This window comes from Dysidea avara, chromosome 5 (genome assembly GCF_963678975.1).
Source record: "Dysidea avara chromosome 5, odDysAvar1.4, whole genome shotgun sequence".
Lineage (NCBI taxonomy): Eukaryota > Metazoa > Porifera > Demospongiae > Dictyoceratida > Dysideidae > Dysidea > Dysidea avara.
In genome coordinates, this window is record NC_089276.1 from 36982171 (window position 1) to 37007347 (window position 25177).

Genomic DNA, 25177 nt, shown 5'->3' on the forward strand with positions numbered 1-25177 from the left:
TAACACCTTGTACGTATGTACGTGTGTGTGTGCATGCGTATGTGCCATTTTATATGATGTGGTTAGACAATGTTTAGTTTTTGAATTGTACATTATTAATGATATTATAATATTAGTATGATTTCCTTGTAGAACATGTGGAGATTTTGGTACAAGGAGAATCACATTTTAGTGGTCCGCTGTCCTTTGTCTCCTTATTGTGTGTAAGTTGTAATGTGTCATCATCTGTTTGTAGTATTGAAATGAACCATGACACGTGCTAGTTAGTCATATGGCCCGAGAAGCTGATCTGTTATACCAGTGTGTTATTGACAGGAGTAACAATAGCATGATTTAAGTAATTTGTTTGCTAAGGAAATGCCCTCTTCCTGCAGACAGTAGTCCACATACCAAATTCCAAATTTTAACCTAATCACCCAAGAAATGAGCCTTCAAAAATTTTCTCATTCTTTTCTCTCTCTCTTTTGCACACTTACAATAAAAAACTGATATAAAAAGTTCACCAATTTCCTTGATATTTAGCATAGAATTGAATCACAGCGACACAGCCAAAAAAGTGCAATCAATACTTTCTAATAGAGCAGTCATCCTAATACAGTGGAACCTGTCTATAATGGTCACCATGGGACCAGATATATTTGGCCTTTATATACTGGTGGCTGTTATAGAGAAAACCTGCATAAGGTGGTCAGCAGCATTTTAGTGGCTATGACCGTTATAAATGAGTAATTAATATTAAGAGGCTTGCGCCAACCGCAATGCAATAATATTTTAGTACAGAAAGGGCAGGGTGAGTTTGTGTGAATGTTGGTTATAGCTATTGAATACGTTTAAGCAATGAAGCCTGATAGATTATATATAGTATTCGAAGTGTGATGATTATGTATTAATTGAAATGGTGCCAGGAAATTTACTTAACAAGCCACCATAAAAGGTAGCGACCGCTATACGAAGGAGAAAATTATGTATACAGTGATTCATAGGTGAATTCTTGGTTGGCTGTTATACGCATTAGACAGGTGACCGCTTAACGCAGACCACAATGCATACATTTGTATGGGAAAATATTTGGGACCTCGTGACCATGGCCGTTATGCAAAGGTGACCGCTTAATCCATGTGACCGTAACACAGGTTCCACTGTAGAACAGTCCTGGAGAAAGTTACAAAAGTAAGCAAATAACGAAAGTAAAAGCATAAATGAAAATACAGATGTGAAAAAATATAACAAACCGATTTTTGCTTGATCACCACAACTCTGCTATTTCTGTAGAATTTAGTAGAAAATAATAAAATGCTTAAAAGCAAGCCCTAAAGCCTGCAAATTCAAAGAAAGTGATAATATATTGAAACAAGCGTAAATAAATGATGGTATTACATGCTAAATTGGCATACATGTTATTGCGATTGTTTTTGTTTATGCCAAAGTAGGTATTCTCCCACAAAGCAGGGCTATGTCATTAATACCTCTTGTTTCGCACAAGCATACATAGTGAGAAAAGGAAAATTTAAAAATAATTCATAAAATTACGCATGCTACAAAGAAGAATCACGCAAGTTTTTATCAAGCCAGTACTCAAAGAAGGAAGACTCAAATTGATTAAAACTATACATCATCTTATTCACCTGCTCATGGATAGTTCGAGAATCTTTGTTTTGTTTCTGTAACTACAACGGTATGCATGTCACATGTGTTTGTTTACGATGCGGTAAACGTAAACAGCATTTTTTCTACTAAACCGCCTTCATATCCATATGCGCAAGTGACTACAGGGCTAACACTATTCCTTGGCTGATGTGCTAATCCATGATGAACATTTAAGCCAAATTACAACGTTGTAGACTAGAGATGCAACAATATATTGATATATTGCGTATCATATCATTTTAAGACAATATCGCTGTATTGATACAAAGTCAAACCGTATTGATATATCGCGTATCGTGATATATCGACATATCGTGCCTTGTTAACATGGCTGACAATCAAATTATTGTACATTGTGGTTAAACTGAGTAGTATGTAATGTTTCTCAAAGAAAAATTGTGTTTCTCTTTAAAAACCACTAAAAAACAACATAGACCATTGTTTAGACTCCACTTTGTATCGCACAATATATCGCTGTATCGTGATACACCAGAGGCAATATATCAATACGTCTACACACTGTATCGTTGCATCTCTATTGTAGACTAATCCCAACAGAAGTTATGGCTGCGAATGTATGCGCCTGTAGTTTATTTTCAGTATAGTTGCTGTACAAATTGATTGTTTTACTCTTTCTACTGTCTAATGCTGTAACTCCAAAACTACTCACCACAGAAGGCTGAACTTTGATGATCCATTCCATGGACACTGCAGATAATGCTGAGAAAATAAAGAAAAAATCCGAAATTCTGTGGACAAGTTGGGGATTTTGCTGAGATGGTCATATATGATTTTGTTGAGACGGTCATATATGATTTTGTTACTTGAATGAAGATGATGACCAGCATGATTGAAGATAAAAGGAAAGGCAAGGCATGAAGGGGAGACACTCGTTACAATGCCAAAAGGCACATGCTACCGGTGAATTTTCCACTTTTAGTCTGCCTACCTGCCTACCTACCTAAGCACAGGGAAAAGATTCCAGGCTAACAACACATCGTATGACTACCATAATATTATTATGTCACACAACGGAGTTTGGGTGTGTGTTTTTTTCAATTCAATATCTGTTCTTCTGTACGAGTTTTACTGTTTGTTTGTTTTTTTAACTCGTTATAACACTAAGACTCTTCCATAAAGATGCTTTTCGTCACATACAATGTGATGGCTGCTATGACAGGATTCACTGTACCAAAATTGATACTGTAATGTTTTTATCTTACAGTAGTGACAACTCTAATGACACCTACATCAGAAATAAAGGTCACCTTAATATAAAACCTACTTGAAATTTCCCAAGTAACGAATTTGATAATCCACCTGTCTAGAAAGCAGCACCTGCTTATTAAATATTTGAAAAATGACTAACGGACAGTTCCATTGTATGTTTTCACCTTTATTGTTGTGTGTCACCTGTCTTGTACATGTAGGCACATGCCATCACACATTAAACCGATGAAGCTAAAGCTACCTGATCCTGTGATACCTTTTGTTGATGGCAAAATTGTGAGAAGTAGAAAATGGAAGCAAAGAAAACGAACACTCATATTGATAGCATTTTATACAGTGACATTACTTGTGATATTATTTATTTCTATACGGAGTTTAATCAGGTATGTAATGTTGTAGCCATATCTGTTGTGTGTATACTGGAACCTGTTATTGTGGACACTTGAGGACACCTATACATAATCCAGACACTTAGTTAATGTCCTAAAGTATCTCTTAGTACACAACTGACCTGGAATATCAGGACACCTTGACAATCAGGACACTGGTTGTCACAAGTTGGAGATGCCATGACAGATACAGGCAGAATATTTTGTCATATACAATGGTATATTTTTGTCAGGTGCACTTGTATCATAAATCATGGCTAATTATACAGCACTGTATGTATTAGTTAAAGCATTGCTGCAAGTGCTATAAGAAAAATATAGCACGAAAAGAGTGTGTGAGAGACAAATATAGCATGAGGCAAAGCTGAGTGCAATATATTTTGTCTCAAGACTATTCTTTGAGTGCTATATTTTTGTATAGCACGAGCAAGGCAATGCTTTAACTGATTTAAAGAACTTCCAAGTTTCAAGCTGGAGCTCAAGTAAAACGGAATAAAACATGCACGAAACTATTCGAGACTCACCAAGCAAGACTTCCGTAATACAGTCGACTTCGCTATGGTAAGAGCTCATAAGCACCGCCGCAAGGTACAAAGGAGCGTAACACTCAGGATATAGCTGTGTTCTACCTTTTATGAAATGTCTTTGCAGCCACATGTCCTTATAGAGAGAGCAGTAATTTCCTGGGCTGTGCCTGGTTAAAAGAATGATTTCAACATAGTTCTGTTTCTGATCCTCTACAGCAGAGAGCTTACAAAATGGTTACTTAGTTCATTGTTAAGAATTGTTCAGATTCTTTTAGTTTACAACTAGTACACAAGTACTTAGACTCATCATGGTTTCCTTTGAAAAACCAGTATCTTTTATTTATTTATTACAGGTTTTTGCAGTTGAATTCGTCGCCTTTGCAATTGAATTCGTCGGTATTGCAGTTGAATTAGTCGGTTTTGCAATAGAATTCGTCGCGTTTGCATTACAATTCGTCATAAACAAAACGGCTCCAAGAAACCAACCCGTTCATTAAGAGATGAACTATTTATGCCTTGGAGAGTTACACTTAATACACTAGAAGGTATTTGAAGCTGGTAGTACGCGAAGCTGATGGCTGTCTGACAAGTTAATTAGCTTGCTCGCGAGTGACCACACCCATCGCGAATGGTGTAGTAGAGTTTGGAATGTTGCTGGAGAGGCTGTAGAGGAAGAATTATTGCCTTATAAAGAGTTGTTTACTACTGTTGTACTTGAACAAGTTCTTGTAGCAGCTGCTACATCATGTTTTCGTGTTTGTTCCAGCTGCCATTCTTGTTACGGACGAATTTAACTGCAAAACCGACGAATTCAATTGCAAAACCGACGAATTCAATTGCAAACGGGACGAATTCAATTGCAAAACCGACGAATTCAATTGCAAACGGGACGAATTCAATTGCAAAAGCGACGAAATCAATTGCAAACGGGACAAATTCAATTGCAAAGTCGCCGAATTCAATTGCAAAAACCTGTAAGCCTGTTGAAAGTTGTTAAAGAACGTGTGTTTGAAAGGTGGAGAAAAATCCATGACTGTACCTGAGGAGCCTCGAACCTGCAGCCATCCGATTAACGTATCATAAACAGCTTGAAGGTGACGATGCAATAAACCAACCACTGAGCAGCAGGGAATACAGAATGAATGTCCTGTATGGACTTGAAGTTTACTTGAGGTTTTAAGTTATTAGTCAAATGTTGGAACCAATAGTATTACACTCCTTCATGCCTTCAGCGCTTATAAGTTCCTAGCACTGGTTATGGATGTACCTAGAAGACCCTCTGGAGTGCCTTTACCTCCACCTCTAGGTTGCTTTCTTCCCTAGTTAATTGTCCTTGTCTTCTCAATTTTAGGATCGGCTGCCTCATAACTAACTGTCTTCTGCCCACACACAGTGCTATAATTACCTCAATATAGCACTGTGGTCACCAATATAGCGCTGCGGTTGTGTAAACTATTCTGTATGGCAAATATAGTAGAGCTGTACCGATAATCGGATCGGCCAAAATATTGGCCACTGATATGGCAATTTTTACCAATATCGGCATCGGTACAGAACAGTACAAGGACCGATATTGCTACCGATATTTATACGGCAATAGTTTGTACATAAACGGATTATAATATTGGTTTTCTACGTTATCCATGTGGCTGTTCTGTAGCAGTGACTTATTGTTCACTGGAAAGCAAGTGCTATGCTACGAGAAGCCATACAGATACATGTGATTCTAGTGTTTGTTGCTGAAAAGCTTATCAGTCTTAAATAAATGAAGCAGTTATATATAGTACCTTTGTAATAAAAGAACAGTCACAAGAAAACCTACTGTACCAGCCTTCACACAAGCCAATAAAATGTGGAGTAATGCAGAAATATCCGTTTAAGGCTCCATGGGAATATGCATAAAAATGCTTGTGGGTGCCTAATTGTCTGGATTGCACAATAGAAACCCAAGCCACTATCACCACAGGCATAGAGTGAGCAATGAATATATCCACATGTTGTTGTAGAGTAGGTAACTGTACACTTTTGAATAGATTAACTATGACTTTTGTTTGTAATGCAAATATCGGATCAACTATCGGTTATCGGCTTCTTTTGGTGGTATCCATATCAGATATCGGTACATGCCAAAATCCCATATCGGATATCGGTACATGCCAAAATCCCATATCGGTACAGCTCTAAAATATAGTACTATTATTCACTTTGATCTTTACTCTCCAAGTTCTTTAAAGTAGGGATCATGAAGGTTTGTGCTTTTCTGGTAAAAATATCACCATAAATCCAGCCTCATTTTCCTTCATGACAGCTTGGCAGTATTGACTAAAATGTCTGCAGACCAAACCCTTCCAACAAGTTTCTGTGGTAGTACTGTATACATGTATTAGGAATATTAGGCTTTCTTGCTCTTTAAAATCACTTGAAAAACAACCTCACATTTTCTTCTAAACAGCTTGGTGGTATTATTTAAGCACAAAACTGCCTTCAGATTGACCCCCAAACCCTTCCAACAAGTTTCTATGGAATTATTAAAAATTTCCATTTAACTGAATTTCTTCTCACTGACTATTGCCTGATGCCTTCAGCCAAGCATAACTTGACAATGCATTATTAGACAGGCTTGATTTTGTTTGACATTGCTTCATCCTGAGATGTGCCTTTTCGCCCACCATAGTACATACAACATGTGCATCACAGACTTACCTTTGTCCTTCTTTGTGTTGCAGTTCTTTTTGGTGACAACTTAAGGTGTCAATTTGTTCTTGTTGTTTTGTAACAGCTAGTACATACCTGAAAACAAAGCAGAATGGCTTCTTAGTAATTGATGGTTGAGGTGTGCATTAAGTTACTGAATCAATTTTCATAATACGTAGCTATGTCTTTCCGGCACTATTATTACCTTTGATGTGGTATGTGTTGATTCACCAGTCATAAATTGTGTTACAAAAGGTAAACAACAAATGTAAGGAATAATTAGAAATGTATATTTGCGTAGGGATCATAGACATAATAAGCAATGTTTGGGAAGTACACCTGCAGCTATATGATCCCTGTAGGAATGGTCTCAGTGTATTGTATGTCACCACACCCCCTAGTCCCATGGTGTCCATATTGTACAGGTGTCCACTGTACTCTGCTATATATAGAATATCATGACATATATGGTATACATTATTTATAATATTCTTCTCCCACCTTGTAGGTACCTGTCACAGGTGAAGCATAGAACTAGTAGAGAATACTCATTAGTATGATATGATCATTTTTAACATATAGTCGCTATCAACTTACGTAACTATATTTTTAAACATTAATACCTTCTGTATTAAGATATGGTATTGTAATTATTTGTAAATATCACCATGATATGTGTAGAATATTGTCTAAACTACACATCATTTCTGTTCCAACCATATCTGCTCAAGACTGTACCATCTAGTAATCATTATAATGTATAGTGAACATTATATACCAGTTTGAAGACGTGGCTTGTTATTGTAAACATTTGAAGAATTTCTTTGTAGATGATCTGTTACTATTACTGGAAAGGTTGTTTGATGTATCGCGAACATTTCACAATTTCGTACACCACATATGCTGCTATTTGCATTTTGTTGGCAAGTTAACTTAGAGAATTCAACTAACAGTTGTATCCTTTGACTCACCCACATGCACCAAAGAGAAATTGTGTAGAGAGAAGTAACGTAAACAAAAGTTTGGCGTGGCTTAAGTTTTGAGGAAATTCACAAACTTCATTTACCAATTACCTATTCTATTTTATATTGGCTGCCTGATAAGTTTACCTAACTTTCATCCACTAATCCACTTTGGGTACAGATTTACCAAACTTAAGTCGTGCCAAACCTCCATCGTTTACAGTACATCCAGTGGACTGTTTAGTTTTATATGCCTAGAGCCTTAGGCCAAACAACATTGTCAGGAGATCATTTTTCATTAAAAGTTGGTGCTCAGACCTGGGTGATCTTAATTAAATTGTAATTGTAAAATGACACTCTAAAGAACAGTCAGTGTATTGTGTTAACTACTTGTATGAAAAAAGTGTACATGTGAAAGGATATGGACTGGTGTACAATAATAAACTAATCAGCTTGCCAACACAATTCTGTCTTAAGTAAATACATTTATAACATGACATGTATAGTATACATGTGCTTTGATATTAAACACTGAGCCATGTTCTAGGTAAGTTAGGAACCACGCTCTTGGTTCCTCACAATTTTAGAAATGTTGGGTTCACCTCAGTTTCTAAAATTATGAAGAACCTTGGGCTGGGTTCCTATAAACATACTTTTTATCTGGATGACTGGATCTATATAGCAGAAGAGGTCTAAAGTAGCATCTAACTAAGGCATACCAGTAATAGTAATACCATAATACTGTATCACCTATGAAACATCAAAACCACTCAGCATAGGCGTAGCAATCCGGGGGGGGTGGAGCCCCCCTTGCTATTTTCTGATTGTAAATACAAAAAAATCGAGATACTCTAATAGAGCAGTCAGTTACTCTAATAAAGCAGTCACAGTACTCAGAGAAGCAGTGTAGCAAATTATGAAGTTATGAATGATTTTTATGTGTTTTAGCAGTGATACAATCTGTATCACTTAGCGGAGGACAGCCATTCTTAGCAGGTGCCAACCCCCTTTTTTTTTTTTTCTCTCTTCAACATCAAACTAGAGCCCCCCTATCTAAAATATCTTGCTACGCCTATGCTCAGCACTAGTCTACATGCCACTTACTCACTGATTTTAAGCACCTATTAATTATATATAATTAGTGTGCAGATGCTAACCTGGGGAGTCTGGAGGCATGCCCCCCAGGAATTTATCAAAAATCAGACTGAAGCTGAACCTGAGAGTAATTTCAGCAGAATTTGCTTGACTCTTTATGACATGAATACACTGCTATGTTATTATTTTCGGCAGTAACTGCTGATCATAGCAAGTAATAGTCAGCTATAGGAGGAGTTTGAACAGAAAACTGGCAACTGCTATTAGCTGTGGTGTGGCAAGCTCAAATTTGCTGCATATCAGTAACTAAAGATTCAGGACAGTCTCATAACCTTGAGATCATCTCTGGACTTCAATTGTAGTCCCTCCATAGAACTTTATTTTCCATCTTATTTAGTGGGAACTGTACAAATGCTGGGAATGTTAAATTGTTTTAAAAGGATGCATCTCTGGTGTCAATTTCATGCTCGTGCTCACCACCTATCAAGTGTGATTATTTGACTGAAATTCCCCATAGGTTATAGCAACCTCAGGTTAAGTATAGTAATAGCAACCGGGGTTAAGTCTTTGTTCATAAAAATACAAAGATTTAACCCATCATGAATTTCCAGCTTTCCATTTTTAGTATAATTTTATACACCAGTTTAAAATAGCAAGGAAAGGTGTAAAACTTAGAGTCATTAATAAGTGTTGCCAGACTGGTGCTCAAAAATACTACAATAATATAAATTATAATGAAGATTAAACTAATACTGTACCAGACCAACTGCTTAATAGTGAAAGCAATTACAAGTTGCTATTATAAGTTAGTGAATACCAGTCAGTGTACCAGTATTCATGATCAGCTATGAAGAAGAACACTAATCATTTTGAGGACCACAATCTCACCTGATAGCAAACAAGGCATGCAGTGCCTGACCTGACTGCTGTATTAGAGTATCTCAATCTTCTGTAGTTGGCATCATTGCCTACATTCATTACTGTTGCAACTACGCCATCTGTTTAATGAGATAACTATACAGGGTGAATCTTACTGGGATAATATTATAGCTATGAGGTATAGCTACATATCCATAGGTATTAACTACCGTATAGTGTACAAATATTTGACATGTAAAAATAGTGATGAAATGCTTCACAGGGTATTGGAGGATAAAATGCACATAATTATTTCCCTGCTAAACTTTTGAGCTATATTATTATGGTATGCCAAACGCAGCAAGAAAGCAATGGAAGAACAAATTGGTGACTATATAGACAATATTGCTCTACAACACCAGTGGCCCAGTGCATGCACAAAGAAATTATATGGCCAGAGTACTACTACTGTAACAGATCATCTCTAACAAGACAAGTATTTGATCAGCCACCAAGTGTCACAACTCCACCAGTCACTTGGAAGATCCTGTAGAGATTAGACATCAAGTAACCATATATGTATCAGAAAGATTAGAACCTTGTGACATTACTCCAGTGAAGCACACACTGAACTACCAAATTAATTTGGTGTTGCTGCTGTTGTTGGTAGATTTGTGTCAATTGGTTTGTTGTTGCTTTTTTACTTGAATCATTAAAATAACTATTGCATGTTAAGTTGTTTAGCTATATTTGCTGCTGAGGTGATATTTAAGCTTATTGTGTTGGGTAGAGATAGCTAGCTATGTACAACATTTTTGCACACGAGGATGTTTATTCAATATTATTTTAAATTGTATCACAATGTAGCTAACTGACAGGCTGTGTCAATGTATTATGTATGCACTGATCTTGATGTCAGGCCTCTTAGTTAGTTAGCTCTGCCTGTGTAGTCTACCAGCTGATTTGAATAGATCCATCAATGTTGTAAGTGCCAGCTAGTGTTCAGAATCATGAGGAATCTCAATGGTATGAATATTATAGTAATTATTATACTTGATTTGAAGTTTGTATTCTATTATTATACAGATGAGAATTGTTGGTCACATCAAGCATGTTCAGCTTTCCATGAATTAGGTCACTACCCCTTACTGATATATGCAGTATCTACATATTCAGTTGTACCTATATACCTCTAGATCTGTATCTCCTGTTATTCTCAAATTTTTATCTGTTATGCTTTTGAGCAGCACTCAAAATTCAAGCCTATTATGCTCAAAATTATATGCTTTCAAAATCAGTATTACACTCAAGAACTGACCTTTTTTATTAGAGCACACCAGTGTTTCCTGACTGTTGTATTAGAGTAAATGATTACTCTATTAGAGTATATCGATCATATTTCTGCAAAGTAAATAACCAGCAGTATAATTTATATGAAATGCTGCAATCATACAAACTGTGGTCATTCTTTCTGGCATACACTTAATTTTTTTGAAAATCATCCCTATTATACTAGCGTTATGCTTGATGCTTTTGGTTACCTATTATACTTCTAATTATTCCAGCATGATCAGTTGGGGCCTACTCATGAATATGGCAAAACTGCAAGTGCAATGAAACTACAGAGTACAAAATATGAACACAATTGTAACTACTGCTACAGTACATGGGGATGAAATTTCATCTAAAGCAGTAAGTAGCTAATGAATTTAAGTGTTATAAAAAGGACATTTTATGTACCAGTATTGTAGTCAATAACATCATATGAATAATGATTTAAGCATATGACCTGGTCCATGTGTGTAGTTGTACAACATTTCAAAGACTTTTTACAACACACATTTACAACTACAAACATCATTACACTCAGACAACTTGTCACATATCATTAGCTACATAGCGTAAGCAATCAATTTATTGACTAACATATTGGCCAACTCGACATCAATTATCATCATAATAGAATCCAGATTCAAACATGGAATTTCAGAACACTAGGTTGCATTGTGTTGCCTTGTTTTGTTGTCCCAGCAGTTTAAATCAACTTCTATCACATTGGACTGTCAGTGAATGACAAGAAGTTTGCTTATGACTTAGTTTGTATATGCTAGTCTGTTATTCTTGGAATGATAATGGCATTAGTGGCATACTGGACTTTATCCATGTTGTTTCTTATGATGTAGCACACACGGAACCTACACATGATGTTCAACCTAAGAAGAATGAGCAGCTGCAGTGATGAACAATGGAGCTACCTAGGAGAAAATAGCAGCGAAAGCAAGGTGAATCAAAGAAAAGTCTTATGTGGCTATCTAAACAACAGGAAAATTGATTACATAAGCAATAGTAAGTTGGAAGAGTGCAAATTAAACTACACTTGCTTTGAGGCACCATTGACTTAAAGTACACACATGGCTTTAGAGGTTTGGAGGCTTGTCACATGCTGTCAGGTGTTGAAGATATGTCAGGAGCAAGGTATACAAAGTGAATAAGTATTGTATTTACTTGGTTAAACATCGCAGCTACTATTAGCCTAGTGTCAAAAATCAGTGCAGCTACTAGTTAAGGATGGCCACTAATCTAGGGCAGCATTTAAACAGTAGCTCTTAAGGGAAGCAACTATAGTATTCAGTATGTCATGTAAAAACTGTTGTTTTAAGAAGAGCATGTACGTACTTACTTGCTTACTTCGTATTTAATAGCTCTAGTATATTTAGTTCAGCACGATGTGCACTAAAGGGAACAGCAGATGAAAGTATGGCTTCCAGACAGCTCTTTCCTTACTAAAAATATTACTGAATATATAACAGTACAGGATAGTCTACTTCATCTTTCTAACTCAAGGATAACCAGATAACTCCTTAGAACAATTGAGGACTATGGATTTAAATAATAACTGCAGCTTTAAATTTATTCAAGGGCAGCGTTTATGCTCTATCTTTAAGGGCACAGTAGAGCCACTATTCAAACGCAGTGACTATTAAAGGTGCAGCATTTAAACAAGGAAATACAGTAACCCATACACAGCGGATAGAAGCTGAGATAGAAGCTGTTGGTTATTATTTATGGATAAAGAGCTTGTTAGTTACATTGCTGGATGCCAGCTAGGAAAGCCTTATGTGCAGTTTAAACCTGCAATCACTTATTGTAATGCTTTATAATATGGTTTAGTGTTTTAGGCCAAAACGTAGAAGAACTTTACACATGTACAGTTCTATAAATTTTGGATCTAATCCATCAGTTGTAGTTCTATATGGTATTTTAATGCTATCTTAGATTTAACAAAAGTATGGTAGTAATTCTTGAAATACTTGCTCAAATGAGCTGTGGGATTTTCTATATATTTCCTAAAATAACAGCAATTTCCTCTAATTAATTTTTTCTGAATAGCATCATCTACTGTACATACACATACACATCACATGATGAGTGAACCACAACTGTTCACTCACTTAGTTAGTACTTGGCAACAAGCACAGGATATGCTAAACTGAGACTAAAGCATATTACACATGTACAGGTGCATGTTGGCCGATTCTAACATTAAATTGGGCTCCACTGAATAATCATTGACAACATTTTATATATGACTATTGATTGTTGTACTAACAAAGTTCACATGAACTTTCAGAGACACACTGCATGTGTTGGGGTCCATTTAAACCAGACTATCACTGATGACTTGTAACTGATACAAGTTAATGAGCATGTAAATAATGGAGTTAACTCTTCAATTAATACAATGATATTTGTGCATGTAATTTTCACTATTTCCTGTGAAACTCATTAAAGACATGTAATAAAACTACTAACTTGCAGCTAGTAAGAAAGGGATAGTTTGGAGATTTTAACTCATGTTTGCTGTTATTGGTGATATGGGGAATAGTGTCTGTGTTGGTTTTACAGCTTGTGTAAAGACAATGTTTTTATTCAAGGAAGCCATAGGACATAGTTGCCTGTCCCCTTAAGCCATACAATAGCCCAGATACATGCACTATTTGCTGACACATCCTGTTACTGTCACCACAAAACAATATTTAAGTAGACTGAGTTATCAGATGAATATAATAAGTCAGAAGAGGAACATCATCTTAAATGATCATCCCATTAAAATGAACAACTGTGATATCTTATTAAGAAATACGTTAAAAGTGTGACACAACTTTAATCATCATCATCAGTATAAATTTAATATGTGACTGAATTTGACAAAATCAGACTTCCATACACATCCAGATTTGCGATTTCGAAGGATCACAACTCAATATAGGAGTAAGCTATCACTTTCAAATTTTGACCTGTTATTGCATAACGCAGTGGCAGACGTTTGTGAAATTGTAGGTCAATAGCATACTGAGTGGTAAAGTTACAAGGGGTTAAAGTCGAAGAATTGGGTGTGGGTGGAAGCCTGGTTTTGTCAAATCCAGTCACATATTATTATTGATGCCTAGAGGTTAAGTGACACACAATAATATAACAGAATGGATATTGTGTTGGTATGTTGGTTATGAACTATTCAACTGGCAGTTGACCATTTTACTAGACCATCAAAACAGAATAGTTGTAGGGTTGGAGGGAATGAAGGCAGGCTGACCCTAGCAGTTGAACTCACCCTTAACTATATAGACAGTCAGGCAGTGAAAGACATTATTGTGCTTAACAGGCAAAGCTCAGATAGTACTACAGGTAGGGTATACAGTTCACACTGGTTAGAACACTGGCCTGTAGTTAGGGGATTCAGGATCAATTAACTTGACTTGTGCTTGTTACGGGTACCATTAAAATTTTTTTCATGAGTCGGTTAGGTTATGTGACTAAGTTTTTTATGTACGTATTGTAACTGCCAGCACAATTTCCACTGAAATGTGATAAAATTATTGAGTGCATTCATAGCTAACACTACAAAGCTATGTGGTTATGTGAAACTTCCCTTAATCATGTCTTACATTCTCACATCCAATGTTACATGCAATTGGATACTTAATACGGTCACCTATAATAGATAAATCTTGCTTATACATGGAATCCAACCTGTTGTACTTTCATCCCACACATGGATTTTTATAACAATCATCGTGTACTGTATTTGGTGATAGGAACTAGGTATGTGGTCATAATTATAGAGACAGGCTTACAGTAAGTCAGCAGTCACCATTTTTTCATGCCTAACAAAATATTAAAAAGACTTTTAGATATAGCTGGCTTATATCCATGTTATAACCTACATAGAGCCGGTCTGGTTGTTAAGTGCATGTATATTAAGTGCATATAAATTATTAGGCGTATACTTATTGAAGAACATGAAGGGTGCAGCCATACAAAAGAAGAAATGCTAGAGGTCAATGCTAGCTAGCCACGAAATTTCACATGGTACATGTCCCAATAATAGCATGGATTTAACTATACTTACCAAGTGAAACAGTCTACTGCAGTAAGGAACTCATGCTCCACATGAAAGATTTGCACAGAAATTGAAGTACAAATATTGGTACATTTGGCGACTGTAAATCATACCACCCTCGCACTCAGAGTTAATCTATAAACACCTTTTCTCATTAGACACATGCGATTAATAAATAATCTTTTGGGAATTAAACTTTAATGTGCCTAACAACCAGACTCTACGGTGCGTATTTAAAAACCTTGAAAACAGTTCTATTATTTACAGTACCAATCAGCAAGACTGACCTGAAACTTGTCAATGACTTGTCACAAACAAATTTGAAGAAGAGAGCCACTGCCAGTTGCTACGTGACACCCCTGTTATAAACTTAGTCCACATGTATTTAAGTTTCCTGAGAACTATTCATGGATAAACTATACTATAGAAGTTTACTATATACAGGTAAATGTGACTGAATCATGTTACTCACCATTTCAGTAGACATTTTTCAGTCTGACAATCTATGACAGCTGTTGATAAAGTACCACACCTAGCCAGCTATGTACAATCACAGTAATTGTATCAGGAGTCATACCATACAAGACCAGTCCTCACAGCTATGTAATGCAAGGTAGCCACAATATTATAGTCACTATAAACACACCTTATGTTGACAACATAAGTGTTTGTTGTCAGCAAATGTAATAATATCTACTGTAACATCATAGCCCGCAACCACAGCCTTGACTTAAACACGAAGACAATCAACTTTGTTACTACAGTACTTCCACACTTTTAAAAGTCCTTCATCATCGTACCACGTGCACCCTGCAGCATCTTTGCCTACAGCACAGCAGAAACTAATGCCTATACACAAACAGCAGATGGCATATCAGCTGAAAATCAAGACCATAAAATACTACAAAAACAGTTTAATTAGCTTATGATCAGTGGTATTAGACACATTAGCTGGCAGTGCATCCAGTTGTATAGCAAACATGGCTACATAACTGTTCATTATATTTGAAGCAACAATTAATGTAATTTATTGCAGTGCAATAAACTGAAGTTAACATGGGGTAGAATAAATACAGTGCAAACCTATGTACCATACCACAGTAAATGAAGCCAACATGCTTTAGGGATAAATAAGAGAATATAAACTAGCCTTTTGTGTATTGTCATAGCACCACAAAATGAAATCAATATGGTTAGAATGTGAGCCAGTTTTGTAGACATGATGATGTCATAATGGTTCACTGCATAATTTGTAAATTATAGTTTGACAGGTTTAAGATCACGAGATCCCTCCCAAAACACATGGTGTGTATAGCTAGGAATACACCTCCTTTCTGTTACTAAGGCTTAAAATTACAGGTATTAGCCCATTGGATGTACATGTTCTTCCCATTTCATGTGTATTTGTGTGATACCAACTAATATGGTAGTATTGCTATAACAGGGTGATAGGGAACTGAGGAAATTTGGGGAGAATTTGGGCAGATGAAGTGCTAATTATCAGCGCATGGCAAAACCAAATCAATCACGCTAAATTTAACTTAAATGATTATTCAGTAGTTGCTGCTATCATGTTGTGTTGCTATGCATAATACTGTGTGTTGTTGCAATCTTGTACAAGACCTATTTGCTTCATGGTAAACTGTTAATCCAGTTCTGTATTGTGCCGTATCCACAATGCTTATCTGCCTGGCTTGTGCAAAAGTTATTATACCCTACTCCAATGATTTCCTTAGTTGCCTTTTCCTTGTGTATAGATATTTGTATGAGTGTTTATTTGTTTTGTGTTGTTATGTACACTTTATGGCATTTGTACACTGTTGTTGCATGCACTTTATGGCTTTGTGGAATATGTTATTATGGTTTGAATTAGGGTAAAAGTAGGCAATAGAGCTAGGTGTGGTGGAAGGGTGGTGTGTATAACTAGGAAAAAAATTTTGAAATCCATGGTAAGTGGTGATTACACCCTGGGGGTGTGCACTGCTTGAATCTGCCAAGTGTACACTGCAGGCCATTGCCACACCAATCAGCATGTTAATATATTATACATACTTTTTAAAAACTTTACTACTTTTCATAGTCTCTTACTTTCCTGGCCAGTGCCATCAATTTTGTACAATTAGCTATTCCCATTAACTTATAGTCGGTAAAGAGTCCTGATACTATAATAGTCATAGGGACAAAACACTATAATGTGACCTAGTAATTTGCACAAAGGTACCTCAGATTGAAGTATTCAATTGATCATAGTATGACAGTGGCTAATGTTGAAAAATTGTGGCTTTCAGTAAAAACCCTTCAAAATGCTCAAATTGTTTCAGGTGTTACTCTACCACTATAACAAATATCTATACAGCTTCATTCTTAGTGAAGCAGTACAGTGGTGGGTGATAAGGGGAAGAAATGGACTCAATGGAGGGGAAACAAAAGTGGGTCAGCTGTAGACCCTTTATCCACTAAGAGTAGCTGTGACAGTCCTAAAAAGCACTCAGCCAACTGGTGCTGTCTGACTGACTGCTCATGTGACATTTTGCTTTGTGCAACCAGATACATTTTGTAAATGTGGTTACAAATAATCTTCAGCTCATGTGTGTAATCACCCACCTACTTAACAGTTCCAGTCTCAGTAGCACACATCCCATATATATATATATATAGCAAGTCCATCAAGTTATCACCACATACACACCTGATACCTATTTGTCAAATAATATTTTATTACCACAAGATAGTGTATGGTATACTGACCATATGTCCATAACCACACAGTCTTTGGGGAATACCCATGTTGATGTTATGCAAGAAGAGATTATTGGCTGGTATACACAACAAGGACAATATGCAGTGTATATGCACATTAACTGTTAACATGTTTACTGCGTGTTTCCATCAGCATGAAGTACAGCTTGCTTTTTGGTTTCTATCAAACACAGTTTTTGAACAAATAATTTGGGCAGGTCAAAATGCTAAATGTTTTGGCAGGTGGATTTGTTGTTATTAAGCAAGTTATCAGGTGATTGTCTATACCACTCCCTAAAATAGCTGTGTGGGGGAGAAACTGTTTTGTAATATAACAGAGAGTGGTTAATGGTGTGGTGTGGTAAGTGGGTTGTTGGTGCTATTGAATATAATTGACATAGCAGTTGTTACAATACTGACCATTGGAAAGACAATAACATATGTTCACTTCTTAGACTTCAGTAGCACAGTATAGTTATTCATACATAACCCAGTAGAGAACATAAACACACACAACTTTTCCATGTTTAACAACTGACCTGTAACTACTTACTTATGTAGTGTGTTCCAACATTGAGGTATGTGTTAAGCACCTAAGTGATGATACTTTGGTGGTAAGCATATTAGTAAGAATTTAAAAATTGAAAGTAAAATTCATACAATGGATTTACGTAGTAGTTGCAATTTTAGCTACAGATGTGCCAAGATAGCTTGTGGACAGTACATAGCTATATTGTGTTCCTACATAGATGTATCTCCCAGTCAAACATCATTATTAATTTTAGAATAAACTGTATAATTGTCACTATAATTACATTACTAGGGAGTGTTGACCACATAACACAATATTCCTTTGTCAAATTACAACTATCACATTACTGTTACATACACTACCATACAAGAGCTGAACAGGTGTACAATACTGTGACCACTGATCAAGGAACTGAAGTGATCATAAGGTTTCCTACACTGACCCACAAAACAGTTCAACACACACTTAACCGATCAGATTGATATGATAATTTATTGCAATGTTCAACTAGTATTCACATTGTGGTAACTGCCTTAACCTGCAAAGTGTAAGCTGGCCACAAAACTGAAAAAAAATGAACCGAGTACAAGTTTAGAAAGAGAATATGCAGCACATTATTACTACAGTACCTCTATTGTTCAAGTGTATAGGTACACAAACCACAATAATATTCATAAAGCAATGAAATCATTAACATCATGGTTGACTTAATTCACTTTCTTGGCATTATTGGCAGCCGGAATAAACAACAAGCACAGGATACACTAAACTCACATATTATACAGATACAAGGTGGCCAATTCTGGCATTAACTTGGGCTACAATGATTAATCATTACGACTATTGATTAAATGAAGTTTAACTAGTTAAACAAAGTTAATATAGCAACGGAACACCAAGGGTGTGTGCGTGTGTTAATTGGCAACTGACCTGGTAAAAAGCGGGCAGTGCAGGGAAGTGGAACTACAGTTAGGAAGTCAACTGGTGTCCACAACAGCCATGAAGAAAAGTGGGGTGGCCACTCATCAAGGGGGAACCTTAATTGGAATATGAGTGTTGTGCATGTGTTACCAAAAGGTGACCACATCTTGATGGGTGGACATTAATAGGAAAACAACTTGTTACGCATGCATTATCAGAAGGTGCACAGTGAAGTGTGAAAAAACGTGGAGAGCTTGTTCCCTCCCAGACTCCCACCCTCTCTGGACAGTTGTATTTGTGAGGGTCTATACTTACGGGTAGGGTAATGGAATTGTATAATGGAACATGGTCTGGATTGGCTCGTTCCAGAGAGGTTGGAGTAATAAGTATGCACCACAGGCAGTCTCAGGGGGAGACTACTTAGGAAATCTCCTTAATTCCTCTGTGTATCCATCTTGAGGTTAGCTCAGGGTGTGAAAGTGCAGGTGTTTCACCTAGGAGCCCATATGGCCTGTTGAATTCTTGTGGCTTCCACAGAATGCTACAACTCTCCAGTATTCCGACCTCCAAGCCATCTTAGCAAAACATGCAGTGATTAAAGTAGGGAGTAGTCAAAATTCAAAAAGGAGAGAATTGACAATGCATGGCCCTGTACTAAGGCTTATAGGGGAACCTGTGAAACCCTGCACACCTTTCCAAAACAACCACTATCAGCAGACGGTGGTGATGGGCCAAGGGGGTGCTATAAGGGGGATGGTTACATCATGAAGGAGTGGTATTAATGATTATTACACAAAATTCAGATAAACTTTCAGGGACACACTGTACATGTATTGGGATCTATTAACTGTGAGCATGTAAACGATGAAGTTAACTCTTCATGCATAAGTTAATGCATTAATACTTATGCCATGTGATTTTCACTATTTACTTGGAGCTCACTCAAGACATGTAGTTTAATGTTCATAAAGCTCCTAGCTTAAGAAAGGGATATAGTTTGGACATGATGGCAAAACTGAAATAGTGGCCTTACTACATGAAATCAACAAGACGGAAGTATTGCACACAGTTAGTTATCAACTAAAGGAAATGGTTCACGTACATGTACAATCAATTTCATTGACAATAAGGAGGCTTCTCAAAATGAGTTTCTCATCATTCATATTGCTATCTCCTTATAAGGCCAATTACTTTTAAGGTTTCACTGTAACATTACTAACTAACCACATATATCTGCTAAGGTTTCAATCTAATGTGCCATTACTAGTTGCAATTTACCCATTAATTACAGGTTAGCTTTACTTAACCACAAAACAAAATTATGTGATATAATCTTTATGGGTGCAGGTTAGCTACAAGGTGTCCGTTAAGTGATGGTAAACTACTCAAACAAAATAATGATAATACAAGTCATACTACGTGCACATTCACTAGTACTTTGTCAGTTCTGGCCTATGACACACATAGGCATCAGTATAGTAAGAATTGACATGTGTATTATTTCTGATTCACTCTCTTCACTCCATTACGTATTAGCTAAAAACAATTACTGTATGGGCACAAAACTCCCGTATTTATAGTTATATTCACAACAATCAAACTTAATTGTCTAGTTCTTCCAGTGTTGTGGGTTAGCCAACTCCAGGACTGTTATACCTAGTCAATTTTCAGTGGTCAACCAAGCAAGTCAAACTAGGCCTTGGTTCATATGCTGTTACTTCTAGTCACTCTGATGTACAAGACTATGGCCTCATTACAACATGACCGAAAGTGACCAGAACCACAAATATTAAACCATTCAGTGTATACTGTACTGCCTATAGTAGGAGGGATCATGAAGGTTTGCATTTCCTACCAAAAGTTTTGACCAGAAGCCTCAGTTTGCCTTATGCTACCTTTGACAGTACACACTTACTGTTGTCCTTTTTGTGTCCCATTCTTTTTGTTCGTAGTATCATACAGTACGATAGTACTGTATAGTAGGGGCCACAAAGATTTGGGCATGGCCCATGAAAAAGCATCACCCAAAAACCAGCCTCACTTTTCCCTGACAACGATGAAGCAGCATTGGTTTAGGTAATGAACTAAGCCTAAACAAGCCTTCAGATCGATCTGAAATACTTTCAACAAGTTGCTATAAAATTTTTAAAATTTATTAAACAGAATTTTCTAGTGATTGACTGATGCTTTCAGACAAGCATAACTCAATAACAGCTAAGGCTATGGGTAGGCACCTAGCTACGGGCTTGATTTTTCACTGTTCGACATCGCTTCAGCCAGACATGTGCCTTTTGACATACCGCAGTGCGCACAATACATTCTTCATGGACTTACCAGTGTCCTCCTTTGTGTCCCATTCATCTTTGCTGACAGCAAAAGGTGTTTATTTGGCAGTAGCGTGTGATAACTTCCTTTCGTAATGGAAATCATCCGTATTGTTCATAGTGGCTACTTTGACTGCAGAGGTGCTTATCGAACAGTTCTTGATTCGTACTGCTGTGTAACGGATTGAACATAGATTACAATGAAGAGTAATGGATATCACTTTTCATATCGATGAAACAAGCTGGAGTAGTGCACAACATTAAATCACAGTAAAACAATAATAAGCCCTACTGTACATTTCCATTATAGTATCTTGAGCACAGTAGGGATATAACACTTCTTATCGTTTTACTGTGATTTAATATCATGCACTACTCCAGCTTGTTTCAGTACTTTTTATCGATGTGCTATGGTCCCTACTCTAGTTGAAAATTCCAAATTTTTCTGTGTACTTGTTTGTGAACTTTTTTGAAATTATTATTATGCCTGTGGTGAACCCACGCATACCGCATCTGAATTTACGCCCCGCACCCCAGGGGCGTAAATTCCAATTGAAAATTCCAATTTTTTTGTGTACTTGTAAGGGTATATGAATTCACAGGGGTAACATGTATGCATGGTACTGTGCGTTGATGATCTAGCAATCATGTAAAGAATAAAGCATGAGTTGTCCATAATATTTCTACCATGTTTTCAACAATCAGAGTATAAGCAGATTGAATGTAGTGCATGCACTTTACATATCATTCTGCAGGACTGTAGCTACACCAGGTAGGACATTGTGATATATTGTAATGGGAGTTGTGATCCTCTAGAACAACGTTTTTTTGTGACCAGTAAGTTATCAAATATTATTTACTTTTCAGTGATCAGATCATTATAAAGTGAATTAGCTTTAGACGTTCTGGTATTGCTGTCAATTAACATGCCTGCAAGATCTAACACTTTATGCTATAAGTATATTGAAACATTAAATTTTGGTAGTGCCAATGACAATAAACTATAAATAAACATCACATGCCAATCAGTGGCAGAAACAATCTCAAGTCACTATTAATCTATTCTGTATAACTGTGCTCTTAATTGTTACAATTCTTGCTACTTGACAGTATAAAGGGATTTGCCATACTGAAGAGGTCTTCCCTTTTACAAAATCTTCAATACAGGCCTATTAAGTTATTGATTCCAGACTTCACAATGTTCAAAGTTAATAATTCTGATATAGAAAGAAAGCCTCTAAACTGATGGATCTGGTTTCTAGAGCAACTATGTTATATGCTTGGAGGTTTGGTGTCGTTCAGTAGCTGCAATTAGCTGCTTTAAAGCACAGAAAGCTGGCTGATCTCTTTCATCAACAGTGGAGAATGATTTGAGTGTTGCACTGAGTGAAAGCAGAGCTGATAGGAACTCAAAATTTGGCCTTTGACCCCATCAGTATATAGTATTCTTGCTCCATTTTTACTACTATAACTATACCCACATGAAAAGCAGTTTTGGTCACCAGAACACACCCACACAGTGATAACTAACTAAGATCGTTTCCATAGCCTTTATAAGCACTGGAAAGTTATAACACAGTGTACTTATGAATCAGTGTTGTAAGTGGGCCGGGTCATCCGGATTATCCGGGTCATTTGGGTCACATTTTGTCCAGGTCAAGTGGGTCTTATCCACTTTACTGAATATCTGGGTCTGACCCGGATGAGATCACGTGTGACTATAAGTTAACAAGCTTGATTGTATTGATAAAAATGCAGTTGTAAACACTCAAGAAACTTACGTGGAGCCACACCCACCATTCAGGAATATGCTTTGCTGTCTGTGCGGAGTATGTAGAGCCACGTCCACTTATCAAAATTGTAACAGCTGTGCTCTGTGGGCATGCATACATCACCAAATCCGTGTTGCTACTTGAAATGTAGGTAACTAACTTCTGGAGATTCTGTAGCTGCATGTAAACTTACGTGGAGCCACCCCCACTTGATAATACGTACGTGGAGCCACACCCACTTGATAATACGTAGCTACTCACTTCTTGCAGACAATTTTTATAGTGTAAAAAAATGTAGTGGAACTTGTGGACTTTTAATCTAGCTCTTGGGGCACGCCTCTATTTTAATTAAACCGGGTCACATGCGGGTCAGATCCGGATTACTATTCGGGTCAGTGTGTCAAACGGGTCAACAGTACTGACCCACTTACAATACTGTTATGAATATCGCAAGATTGTTTTTTCAAGGGGAACTGAGGCAGGGTTTTTGTCAAATCCATGGCCAAGTAGGGTATACATATAAATAAATGCACCGAACACAGTGAGGAGTTATTTGGTAGCTGAATATTACAGACAACTTATTATTCAGATTCAACTGGAGTACACATGCACCAAAATAGTGTGGAATCTCTTCATAACACACCAGCTAGGTGATGTTATTTGGCAACTTATTAGCTATTGTTAAAAAGTGCTGTAAATGTTTTCTCAAGGAGGGTTGAAATCCATACGGATGGAACCCAGATCTGATTCGGATGTGACTCTTTTACAGTGGCGCATGTCAAGAGCTATTATTTCGAAATAAACAATAACTGAGTGGTGTAGTTGATGTATGCCAGTCTTAATACTATAGCAGTTAGCTGCATTTATAACATTATAGAAGTTACCAAGCTACACTATTGTCTGGAAGATGAAATAGTGAACAAAAAAGCTACAGTGCAAACAGTAGGCTATATACTGGCTAAATGGGGCTGGAAGCTTGGCGACCATTTGTGCTTATTATGTGCATATCTTAACCAAGTGTAGCTGGAGTAATAGTACTCATAGACCTTCCACCTCCACCTAACTGATATTCAGTGAAACATCGAGTCTCTCATTCCTTTCCCTATATAGTTGTTCAGTCACATGACAGTTAACTATATAAACAAGTTCCAACACACATTCCTATTCTTGTTTTCTCTCTCCTCCACACATACTTCAACAACCTCAAACAGTTAGTAAACATTTAGCTAAATGTTATATAGATACTGTAACTGCATCCATCATATTTAGCCACTGGGCTAGTATAAAGTGAACATACAATGACAAAACAGACAAGGCATCTTCAGTGCTTAGCTACACTGATGCCCAGTTACTGATAGCTATCAGCCTATCACCATAACTCCACACGTGTGTGGGATCATAGCCTATCTTACACCATAGATAATATGTGTAACTAAGTAATCGCTTACCGCTCCGTAAGCCAGGTACACACGTACGTCATAGCGGTCTATGGTCTTTGCTATGGTCACACACTGATATCGCACGCAGGCTTAATCGGCTGTTGACAGTCATCAGGTAATATATGAGACTTGACCTCGGAGGCTACTTGTACACTGCAGGAGATACGACACACTTGTCCAGCGTAGCTACTAAAAACCGAGTCAGCAAAACAGCAACTTAATAGACCGTATACTTTCTGCACATCTCCGGAACTATCATATGGTAAACAATCGATTGTGGGTTTACACTAAAGGAATGCCGGATTCGGTGTTAGAGGAGACTAGTAATGTGAACTGTCCAGGGGCGGATCCAGGGTGAAGGGCACAGACAGGCTAAGTGGTTAGGGAGAGCAGATTATCTTGTTATTTGTATATCTGAAAAAATCTTGAAGGTAGCTATTAGAGTGATGCCATTATCAACACTGAACTGAGACGACGATTTGTAAATGGCATTTTCAATACTATATAGACTAAGTGTATGGTAGTTAGCAAGTCTAGGAGTTTAATACATGACTTTACACTTGGTGTTTTAGTGATCCAGTATCTACTCCAGACACCTCAGCTATCACCCATTATGAATGAGACACACACTTTTGATTGTTACCTCA

At 37.0% G+C, this 25177-nt stretch overlaps 1 long non-coding RNA gene across 2 annotated transcripts; it reads right to left on the reverse strand.

Moving 5' to 3' along the window:
* Nucleotides 1-10593: 10593 nt before the first annotated feature.
* LOC136256139 (uncharacterized) lies at nt 10594-24764 on the reverse strand. 2 transcript variants are annotated; one of them, XR_010701345.1, is made up of 8 exons: nt 24540-24764; nt 18082-18135; nt 17408-17499; nt 15450-15628; nt 15276-15402; nt 15091-15224; nt 10721-11657; nt 10594-10665 (listed from the first exon to the last, which is right to left on the reverse strand). It is a non-coding gene; the product is annotated as an uncharacterized lncRNA (long non-coding RNA). The 2 variants fall into 2 exon arrangements; XR_010701344.1 differs by lacking the exons at nt 17408-17499; nt 18082-18135 and having other exon boundaries at nt 10597-10665.
* Between the last annotated feature and the right edge of the window lie 413 nt (nt 24765-25177).